We start from the raw sequence: 11,676 nt of genomic DNA on the forward strand, positions 1-11,676 counted from the left end.
ATCAGTATACCCAACCAACTTAGGGTCTCTGACAGCTGGTAACCTTAATTTACAATTCATGGTACCCTTCAAATATCGCACCACCCTCTTTACACCTGCCCAATCATGCTCAGTGGGAGAATTCACTTTTCTGCTAAGAATCCCCACAGCATTAGCTAAGTCAGGTCTACATGTGGTAACTAAATACAAAAGTTTACCAATCGCCGACCTGTAGTCATTGTTGTCTGGCAACTGCTTCGAATCCTGCTGATTCTTCAGGAAGTCAGTAGCCATCGGTGTAGCAACTGGATGTGCGTCTTGCATCTGCATGTGCTCAATTAGCTCGTGGATCTTCTGTCTTTGGCTGAGAAGAAATGAGCCGTCCTCTTCTCTTTCCACCTGGATCCCGAGGTAGTACTGGACATCTCCTAGCTCCTTGACCTCCACCTCCTTGCTAAGGTGTTTTACTATCTGTGTATAGTCTTTCTCACTTGCTGTGGCAATAATCAGGTCATCAACAAATGCTAGGATATATGAGAATTGTCCATTATTTGACTTACTGTACAAGCACTTGTCAGCGTCGCCTTGCTTGTACCCAAGTTGCGTCAACATTTTATGCAACTTCTGGTTCCAGGCTCTGGCAGCCTGTTTAAGTCCATAAAGTCCTTTCTGCAGTTTGCACACTAGATGTGCCTCATGTGGTTTTACAAAACCTTTAGGCTGTTTCATATAAATTTCCTCTGAAATCTGCCCATGTAGAAAAGCGGTAGCAATGTCTATGTGTTTCACCCTCATTTTCTTGGAGGCTGCAATGCTTAAAAGCATTCTTACGCTGCTGTACCTCACAGTTGGTGCAAAAACTTCATCATAGTCTTCACCAAAACGCTGTGAAAATCCCTGTGCCACAAGTCTAGCTTTGTAGCGCTGCACTTCTCCTTCTGACCCCTTCTTAACCTTGAAAACCCATTTACTGCCAATGGCCTTCTTACCGGGAGGCAGCTCAGTGAGTGTCCAGGTCTTGTTCTGATGCAGTGCATCCATCTCCTCCTGCGCGGCCTTCCTCCAGAGACTGGCTTCTGCAGCTGGCATCTCCTGTATCTCTTCCCAAGTGGAAGGTTCCTGTGGAAACGCCGACCCTGCAAGGTAGGACAACCGTACTGGTGGGACACCTCTGTTGGTTCTGGATGAGCGTCTGACTTCTGGTTCTGTGACCGCATCAGCTTCCTCATCCTCCTCCAACGCAGGCATGTCCCCATCTGAGTCCTCATCTTCGTCTCTGGTGCCGCCAGGGTCCTGGTCCTCTGCGTCTTCTGGTGCGTCGCCTGTAGGGGGCGCTGTAACACTCGAAGGCAGATAATTACTTTGTGGGGTCTCAAAAGGGAAATATACAAACTCTTGAGTCCTTTCTGACTCATCTGAAGAATCCACAACAGTGTTCTTAGTGTCTACTTTTCCATATTCATCAAAATAAACCGCATGGTATGCATTTGTCTTACCAGTTTGTAAGTCCATAATTCTGTATCCTTTGCCTCCAGAAGCATATCCCACAAGGATACCTGCTTTTGCCCTGGAGTCAAGCTTGTGTCTGTGTTCCTTGGGCACGTGGAAGTAACACGGACTTCCAAACACACGTATGTGCGACAGATTGGGAGCTTTCCCATGCCAAAGTTCAAATGGTGTGCGCTCTGCACCTTTAGTTGGCAGTCTATTCTGCAAATAGACCGACGTGTATACTCCTTCGGCCCACAGCTTTTGTGGCAAACGTGCATCCTTTAGCATGCACCTTGTCATGTCCATAATGGACCTAAACTTTCTCTCAGCTATGGCATTCTGCTGTGGTGTGTAAGGAATTGTGGTTACATGTGCAATTCCTTCCTTGGCCAGGAGAGCCTGCATTTCATTTGAGCAGTACTCACCTCCATTGTCGCTCATTAACACAGCTGGAGCTCTCTGGAATTTATTCTTGACCATGGCAATGTATTCCTGGAGCTTGTCCACTGTCTCACTCTTCTCTTTGAGGAAATATACAACACAAAATCTTGAAAAGTCATCCAGAAATATTAAAATATATCTATTCTTTCCCAGTGAGGGAACATTCATGGGTCCACATATGTCAGTGTGCACTATGTCAAGCACTTTGTTGCTTCTTTGTTCTGCACAACGTGGAAATGAAGGTTTTACAGCCTTCTCAGTAATACAGCTTATGCACTTTGCTGGAGCTTTGTTGCTCTGCTTTACCTGCAAACCTCTTACAAGATTTCTTTTCTGTAGATCCAGAATGAGGCTGGCGTCCCTGTGTCCTAGCCTTCTGTGCCATAAGTCTAGATCTGCTTCATCCTTCTGGCTGGAATGTGCCACTTTTGCAGACTGGTTCTCTGAAAGATCAAGCTCATATACACCATTTATTAGCTTTGCTTGAGCAAACACTTTGCCATTTCTAGTCACTTTACATTCTCCATTTCCAAATGTGACCTGGAAACCTTTCTTGTCCAAAGTGGACACGCTGATTAAATTGCAGCTCAGCTCTGGAACGTACAAAACTCTAGAGATTGTGTTCTCAATGCATTCATTGTTTATATTGCATTTCAGGCTCATGGAACCTGCACCTTTTGCTTTAACAATGTTGCCATCTGCAATCTCAATTTCAGATCCTTCTTCACCATTTATTTCATTAATCTCATTAAAATAGTCCTTTTTATATGAAAAATGCGAGCTCGCTCCTGAATCAATTATCCATTTATTACGTTTATTTTCACGATTCTGGACAGCTAAGTTCCTTTCTTGCAGTAACCATGTGCATTCACATTTCCCCTTCTTTTCCCCTTTTGGCTGAAAGGGGTGGGGTTTCTTCGCTTTAGGAGCTCTGCAGTTCTTTGCAATGTGTCCTTCTTTGTTACAATTAAAGCAAATCACTTTCTTAGGCATCTCTTTGGACTTTGTACATTGCCTAGATGCATAACTGCTGTCCTTGCTTCTAGCGTTTCTCACTGGAGATTCAGCTCTATCTCTGCATTCTTCTTTTAAATAACCAATCAAGTCTTTAAAAGTCAGACCTTGTCTATGAGCCATCAAACTTACAAATGCACTAAAGCGTGGTCCAAGTGATGATAACAAAAATGCTATCTTTGTATCCTCATCAAAAGCTTTGGGAGTCAGATCAATTCTTTGAATAATCTCAGTAAACTTGTTGATGTGCTCTGTGAATTCCTCTTTTGAATTCATCCTCAATCTGGTTAATTTACACACCAAGTTTCTGAAGCTGTTTATGCTAGATTCTCCATATACGCGCTCAATATCTCTTAAGATTTGAGATGCATCATCTGTACTATTTATTAATGATAGCTGCTCATCACGAAGTCCACTCAAAATTATGTGTCTAGCTTCGCTGTTCATGCGTTTCCAAGCACTTATCTTGGCTAAATCCTCCTCAGACGATCCTGTAGGCTGAGGCTTTAAAGCTTCCAAAATATGCTTATAATCTAAACATGCTATCAAGCGCTGCTTCCAGTGCATGAAATTGTACTCATTCAGCACAGGCATTCCTAGCTTTGCATCACTATCAAAAGCTGCTCTAGCCATCTTAAAATCCAAAATTCGAAAATTCTTCAAAATTTCAAAATTTCTCAAAATTTTAAAATCAAAATCTCAAAAATCTCAAAATGCAAAACAATTATTCACTGCCTTGGGTCACTGTGAACTCTGAGGGAAGGGGGGGGTTGCTTAATCCCCACTGCACAATGGAACAAAGGACCATGTGCTTACCAGGAAGTTAACTCAGAAAAATACTACTCAACTCAAAATCACAATCCAATGCAATCCTTCAAAAATACGCAGAAATATGCAATACTGGGCCCACTAACCCTTTGTGGGAATGTTCTGGGGTGCAGGAGAGGATATATTGACTAATTATATCCTTATCCAACTTGTGCTAACAAGTTCCCAAAATATCAGCAGAGTTTATATACATTCCCCTTTAAGTACGCAACGGTAACGTGTGCACAGGTTCGCTAGAACCTCTATAATAATTACTCTGGTAATTTCCCCTTTGTTCCCTCTTAAAATACAAGACACAACACAGTCTTTATAAAAGTATAAAAGAGTTTACTCACGATCTGTTCACAATATGATCCCAGACGGCAGACAGGCTTAAAAAGGTAAAATACACTTAGAATCTATCTTATAGGAAGATAGGCCTCTCCTCTCTTGGCTGAGAGCCAAGAGGGCATCCTGCTTCTTCGAAAGGTGATGGCAGAGAGAGAGAGATGGCTGCCTGCCCTGTGCTTTTTGTCATTACCTGCACAGGTGAGGCCACACCCACCTCTGGTCACATGTGGAGGAAGTCCGTCCCCAGGAAGTTTACCTGCTTGATGGACAGACATCCCTCCCCATGTTGTAACATGTACACTCTAGGAATGTTGTCATTGACTGCTCCTGTGTTTACATCCCACACCTTTTACACTGCAGTATGTCTTTTGGCCGTTCAGCTTTCCACTAAGTTTATGCCAGCTGCACACAATTGAGGCTTAGTCTGCAATGTGAGCCCAGAGAACATGAGAATGTAATGCCAGAATCTTAACATGAGGTCCCCCATCCAATTTGAAACCAGACTAGGCCCTGCTTAGCAAATGTGCTAGCAGTTTTATTGCTGTACCACTAGGATGACTTTATCCCAAGATTAAGACAAGTGTGTGTGAAAACTGCTGGGTAAATCTGTCAAGATACACTACTGCTGCTGTCAAAAGAGACCTGCTGAGTGCCACTGCTGGGCTGCCATGTTGCAACACCAGCAGTGGTAGTCATGGCTCTGGGGCACTAGAACCTGCCTGCATATTCGGTCTGTTGGTGTCAGGCCCAATCATAAGATGCACAGGTCTGTTCACAAATTTCTTGCCTTGCCTTGCCTTGCCTTTATGTATATATATATATAGATAAATGCATGTATAAGAGGAGAAAGGAAATGCATGTTTGTTTGTGCGTGTGGTCAGAAGCAGTGTACTTCTGAGTACACTGAATATAAAAGGTCCATAGGTCACAAGCAAAGATCCCAGATTTTATCTCCAGTATCTCTATGTGAGGCTAGGAGAGGCCCCTGCTTGAAACCTTAGAGAGCCACTGCCAATCTGTGTACCAAATAATGAGTTATACTGATTCAGTATAAGCGCAACTTTCTATGTTCCTCTGATCACCAGATGCCATAGGTAACCAACAATGGGTGGCCATTGTCGTCGTGCCCTGCTCTGCGAGCTTCTGAGGATATCTGGCTAGCCCCAGCTAAGAGAAAGAACGCCATTTTGTGTAATCCTCCATGGCAGAAATTTTGTTTTATGTCTTTTCCCTCACAACAATCATTCTGTGACTGGTGCCCACAGCAGTTTCTCAAAATTCCAAAAGATTGGTGAGACCTGCTTCCAATATAAGTGTATTCCCTTTGCCTTCCCAGACGTAAGAATTTGGAAATTCATCATTTAGATCAGGTATGGGGAATTTTTTGACCCTCCAAATGTTGCTGAACTATAATTTCCATTGGCCAAGAATGGTGGAAGTTGTAGTTCAGCAATATCTGGCGGGCCAAAAATTTTCCCTACCTGATTTAGCAAGTGAGCCAAACCCAGAAATTAGTGTGGAAAACAAAATATCCAAGGCTCACTGGCCAACCAGAGTTGGAGAAAAGCCTGCTTACAGACCCAAATATGAAAAATGGGAAATCTGCCTTTCCCTTTTATACTTACTATAATAATAATCTGCAGCAGCAGCAGTTACTGGAGTATGTGAGCCCAGCCAGCGCTCCTCTGATCAGTTCAGCCAGTGTTAAAGTTAATGAAAGCCAATTAGTATGTGAAAGCTCTATCAAACATTTCAGAGCATTTTATTAGTACTATTAGTCAGAGGCTTTCTGTGTCAGGGGATTTGGCTTTTTTTCTTAATTAAACCTTTATGAGAGAATATCAAATTTGATGATCCATGTGGTAATTTATTATAAAATAAAGAGACTGTGGTCCGAGCTGAGCTCTAGGTGCCTAAGTGAGTCCTATGACACAGGGGCCGCAGCCTCTTACACCAGGCCTGAATTTAGCCCCACAGGTTGGCAACGGTTTTAATTTTTTCATTAATCTGGGGAAAGCCTGCATGTTTTTACTGTGGCGTACAAGTACAGCTCTTGTGCTGTCTAAAAAGCAAATAAATGCTGAAACAGGGCAACAATACCCTTACTTCAATAATTTTACGATGTGGTTTCTGCTGGGTATTTGTTTCTGTTTATTAGAAAGAGGACAAGATGGAGAAGAGTGAGAGTCCCCTCTCAGGAAGCAGCAGGAACCCAGCACATCTGGAAGGGGGGACCCCCACCTGTTCAGCCCCACTGGTTGTTCCTGCCAATGGGCCATCTAGTCCTGCCTCCTTGTTCTCACAGTGACCAACCAGATGCTGAAGACTGACCCTCTGTAAGGGGTTAACAAGGAGGGTGCAAATAGGCGTCATAAATCCTTGCGCAATATGCAGTACATGTGTCCTAACCCTAATTCAGCCACCCAAACTTGGTCTGAATCTGTCAACCAACTGCGCTCTCCTGAAATGCCTGTCCGTTGAAACCGATGGGAGCAACAGTAAAAGTTACCGTATTTTTTGCTCTATAAGACTCACTTTTCCCCTCCTAAAAAGTAAGGGGAAATGTGTGCGCGCCTTATGGAGCGAATGCAGGCTGCACAGCTATCCCAGAAGCCAGAACAGCAAGAGGGATTGCTGCTTTCACTGCGCAGCGATCTCTCTTGCTGTTCTAGCTTCTAGGATTCAGATTTATTTTTTTCTTGTTTTCCTCCTCCAAAAACTAGGTGCGTCTTGTGGTCTGGTGCGTCTTATAGAGCGAAAAATACGGTATTTGATATTTAGAAGCTGCTGTACTCAAAAATTATTCAGCTCCCAGAAATCCTGGCTTGAAATCCAGATTGAGATTGATAACAGAGCATGCTCTTGTGTGTCCCTGCCTATGTACTTTTATTAAAAGATTTGTTATTTTATATATAAAGTATATAAAACAAGACAATTATATAATATAACAGATTAAAATTAAAAGATGAAAAAATATTCCTGCAATTGCAGGGGGTTGGTGTGGATGACCGTCAGAGTCCCTTCCATCTCTTCAGTTCTATGATTCTATGAAAACCATAACATGGTCAAATAGAGAATCAGTACAGTTACATATAGGCTAAGTAACAAACTCCAAGTCATGAAAGACAAAAGCTAGAATAAAAGTTGTCTATTCCCCAAAGACCAGAAGCCCTTCTTATAGGTATTCTAGGGACAGGTGTACCAAAGATGATGCCCAAACTATTTATGTATGTGACAACAGCATCTAGAATAGTACATGCACAGAAATGGAAAGAAGAGAAGGTTCCAACGAAGGAGAATGAGTGGCTTTTGAAAGTCATGGACTATGGCAGAAATGGCAAAGCTGACAGTGAAATTAAGAGATCAAAATGACAAGCTTTTAATAGAAGAATGGAGGCCTTTCGTGGACTATTTAAAAGAATATTACAGTCAAATGAAATTGTGGGCAGGATTCGAGATAAAAGCCGCAGACGAAAAATGACAAAGTAATTGTAATAGAGATTTTTTTTTTTAACGGATAAAAATATAACGCAGTAGAAAATGTTTGAGTAAAAACACTGTAGAAATGAGGTTGGGAAGTCAACTTACGAACCAATGTATTTGATTTGAAGGTTATTGTGAAAATGAAAAAAATTAATATTTTTAAATCTACCTACCTACCTATGAGGGACATGGGTGGCGCTGTGGGTAAAACCTCAGCGCCTAGGACTTGCCGATCGCATGGTCGGCGGTTCGAATCCCCACGGCGGGGTGCGCTCCCGTAGTTCGGTCCCAGCGCCTGCCAACCTAGCAGTTCGAAAGCACCCCCAGGTGCAAGTAGATAAATAGGGACCGCTTACTAGCGGGAAGGTAAACAGCGTTTCTGTGTGCGACTCTGGCTCACCAGAGTAGCTTCGTCACACTGGCCACGTGACCCGGAAGTGTCTGCGGACAGCGCTGGCTCCCGGCCTATAGAGTGAGATGAGCGCACAACCCTAGAGTCTGGCAAGACTGGCCCGTACGGACAGGGGTACCTATACCTTTACCTACCTATGAAGGGAAAGGCCTCATTGCTTTAGCACTGAATGCCTGTTTTGCCTGTGGAAGGTGACAGATACAACCCCAGATTCTCTAGTTAGAACAATCTCTGGAAAGAGCTTTTGTTTGAGATGCTGGTGAGATGCAACCCATCAGGAAAGGCTACATTGGGAACACGAACCAATGCTTTGACTCAGCATAAAGTGGCTCTATGGTGGCTCAGAAGGTGTGTTTTGTAAGCTTTGGCTGGCCATGGCTTCCCAGGACATGTGTATGCCCACAGGAACATGAACACATGTGTGTTCTATGCTGCTTCCAACATGGAAGTCTCTTTTGGGGCAAGAAATCCATGACTTGAGCTCTTGTCGCTGCACAGGTAGGTGCTTCTCATAACCCCCATCCAATTTGCTGAAAATACCTGGCTGTGGTGGACCTCTTGAAGGATACAAGGTTTTCACATTGTCTGGCAATGAATAATACATTGGGAAGCAAAGGCAGCCATTAGCTCTCTTCTAATCAGTATCATGTAGCATTTTACCAATTAACCACTTCTCTCAGACACTTACCATATGAAGTGGCTCTGGGCAGAACTCCCACCAGGATGGACTGGGCCATCTGCATTTAGAAAATTGCCCATACATTTATTAAAGTGAAATTCACCCACTAATTAGTCCTGTCAGTCTTTCCTCCAAGGGTCCTCATTAGCACATTGAGCTAATTACTGCCACCAGAGGCATAAGCGTGTGGAATTGGAAAAGTGTGTGTATTGGGGGGGACGGGACTTTCAGAAAGCTGAACTCAATATAAATGTTACAATTTCTTTCCTATCAATTGTAACCCAACAAACGGAGAAAACCCAAAATCCAATGGTGAAACTGAGTCAAGCTCTAGCCTCCCACATTGCTGAAGTTAGAAAAAGAATAAAACTTCAGCAGTGTGGGAGGGCAGAACTTGACTTTGTCACTTGAAGCAATTAAGTCTACATGATTGTTATAACTGATATTTCTTTCTCCTTTTTAATAGAAAAGGAATAAAATATCAGTTATAGCCATCATGTAGACTTAATTGCTTCAAGTGACAAAAAGCTGGAGAGCAGTGTGCTGCTTGAATAACATGAAAAGTTCAAAAATCTGATTGGGTGTGCTCCCGAGCCCTCGGGCAAGTCTAAAGTAGACCTTTGGGTCCAGCTATTATGTATGCTTTTATTTTATTTTATTTTATTTTTACTAGAGGCTGCTTTCATATAAATATGATCAAGGCAGTTCACAGTTTAAAATAATGGCTTACAGTTTAATAGATAAGGAATAAAAGGAAGAGGGAAAATAAACATATTGAGAAACCAACTCAAGATTGTCTCACCCCGTATATAAACAATGGATCACTGCACTCTGCCAGGGATGGGGTCCCCTAAAGACAGGATCTCATCAGGAAGTCTGTTCCATACATGTAGGAATAGGGCTTTTAGTGTGGCAGAACCTGCCCCTTGCACTGCCTCCCATTACAAATCAGACAGGCATGGTTTCTATTATCTTTTCAGCACCTGTTGAAGGCCTTTCTTTCCCAACAAGCCTTTTAAGTGGAGGTTTTTATCCCAGTCAGCAGCTGTCTCAGACTTTTATGTATGAAATTGTTTTTTTTCAATTTTTTATATATTTTATTGAATTTTTTTCAAATATAAAGAAGTAAAATGATACAAAAAAGGGGAGGAAGAGAACAAAACAAACAACTGTGTAAAGGGGGGGGGGGACACGTTATATGAACATATACAAAAAAAAACAACAACCCTAACCCATACATTCTTTAATTGCTTTTATATATGAAATTGTTTAATATATGTTTCCAGTGTTGATTGTGTATTTTGTTGTTGCTTGTCACTTCAAGATGCCTCATAGGAAGTGATTCATGAATGGAATGGAGCAATAAACATATAAATAAAACACTTTCAGACTGTCAGGCCCAACATCAGCACATGACATCCATCATAGTGGTTGAGTCAGAGAACTGCCATTTTAATACGCCCCCCCCCCTAAAATGTAGTCACATTCTTTGGGGCACTGTGGGAAATAAAGAAGGCTGCCCTCACTAGGAGACTAGGTAAACCTACAAGGTAGCAGAGGAGCTCTCCTGTTGGTTTCTCAAACCTACAGCCTGTTTCGAGTACCATACTGTTTAATGATAAAGTTACAGAATATCCCGGTAGAATAGCCACCATGAGAAATGGTTGCAGAAAGGGGGGGGGGGCAAATGGAAGTTAGTCCTCCCCAGGTCCACTGACAGAACCTGACTTTCCTACCTTTCCTTCAGGTACAACCCCATAAAAACCAGGGCCTTTTTCAGCTGGAACTCAAGTTCCAGCACCTCTCAGGTGGGCGCCATTGCCATTCTTAAGAGAACAAGGGAGGCAGTCATGGTGAATTATTTTTCTAGAAAAAGAGCACTGCGTAAAACTGTATGTGCTTCTCTCTTCTAAGGGCCAACTCTGCAGCAGAACCACAGTGCCCAAGCTCATACCTTTCAAAAGATTTCAGCACACCAGTACAGGCTGTGGTTGTGTCAGTCCCTGCCTTCATCCTCCCAAAATTTCCTGTCCATTTTCATGACTCCACCTATTCTCCTTGGCTGCCCTTTATGCTTGGATTCCCTGTTGGGTGCTACTGCTCTGCCTTCCTTCAAATCTCACCTCAGAGCAAGCAATAAGGCAGTAGGCAAACTAACAACACTTCATATTTCTTGGGACTTGTTTTTATCCCAGGCTTTTAAATCTGCGCCTCTCAATCAGTTTAGCTGGAAACTGTTTTTACCTCAGCATGTTACATTGGCTAGGGTGAAAAATGCCCCATGTACAGAGATTCTGTTAGAAATTTGGGGAATATTTTGGGTGCTTTTTGTGTAGTGGGGGACCTCTAGATCAGTGTTGGGTCTCCAGCTGTTTTCAGACTACAATTACCATCATCCCTGACCACTGGTCTTGCTAGTTGTAGTTCCAAAAACAGCTGGAGACCCGCGTTTCGGAAACCCTGCTCTAGATTGTAGGTGCCTGAAATTTGGGGACACTGTTTACTACCATGCCAGTGAAAATATCCTTGAAAGACTATGTTCTGGGTTGGAATGGGGGGCAAAGGCCACATTGCCTTCTGTGCCACCTTCAGGGAGCTGCCAACCAGCAGAAGGTGGGGCCAGGAGCAAAAGTAGGTGGTCAAATGTTTACTTTTGTACATGTTTACTTCTCGATTCTCCAGCCAAGCAAGCAAAAGGGCCAGGGGCCCATTCCAGCCAGGAAAAAGCACTACAGGGGGGCTGCAAAGCAGGGCTTGTAAGAGGTAAAGCCTGGGCAGAGGGTGGGGAAGGGGTGGGACATGGAGGAGTCCCAAGTGTCAGGTAGAAAGGCTCAGAGGGCTGCATTTGGTTCTCTATGGGAGAATATTTATGGGACCGCCTCTCCTGGTATGCCCCGCAGAGGACCTTAAGGTCCATGCATAACCATAGTTTAGAGGTCCTAGGCCCTAAGGAAGTTAGACTATCCTCCACCAGGGCCAGGGCCTTTTCAGTGATGGCTCCGACCTGGTGGAATACTCT

The 11,676-nt window shown here is 43.2% G+C and overlaps 1 long non-coding RNA gene across 1 annotated transcript in view; it reads right to left on the minus strand.

The window, feature by feature from the left end:
* LOC308589145 overlaps nucleotides 1–11,380 on the minus strand; it is a 31,807-nt gene extending 20,427 nt beyond the window's left edge. The window contains exons 1-2 of the long non-coding RNA XR_014009092.1: nucleotides 10,612–11,380; nucleotides 5,709–5,768 (exon numbers count right to left, since the gene is read on the minus strand). This is a non-coding gene — a long non-coding RNA (uncharacterized lncRNA). The remainder of the gene's footprint in view (nucleotides 1–5,708; nucleotides 5,769–10,611) is intronic.
* Nucleotides 11,381–11,676: the final 296 nt, after the last annotated feature.

The sequence above is a fragment of the Podarcis bocagei genome, assembly GCF_964188305.1.
Source record: "Podarcis bocagei genome assembly, chromosome: 6".
Classification (NCBI taxonomy): domain Eukaryota; kingdom Metazoa; phylum Chordata; class Lepidosauria; order Squamata; family Lacertidae; genus Podarcis; species Podarcis bocagei.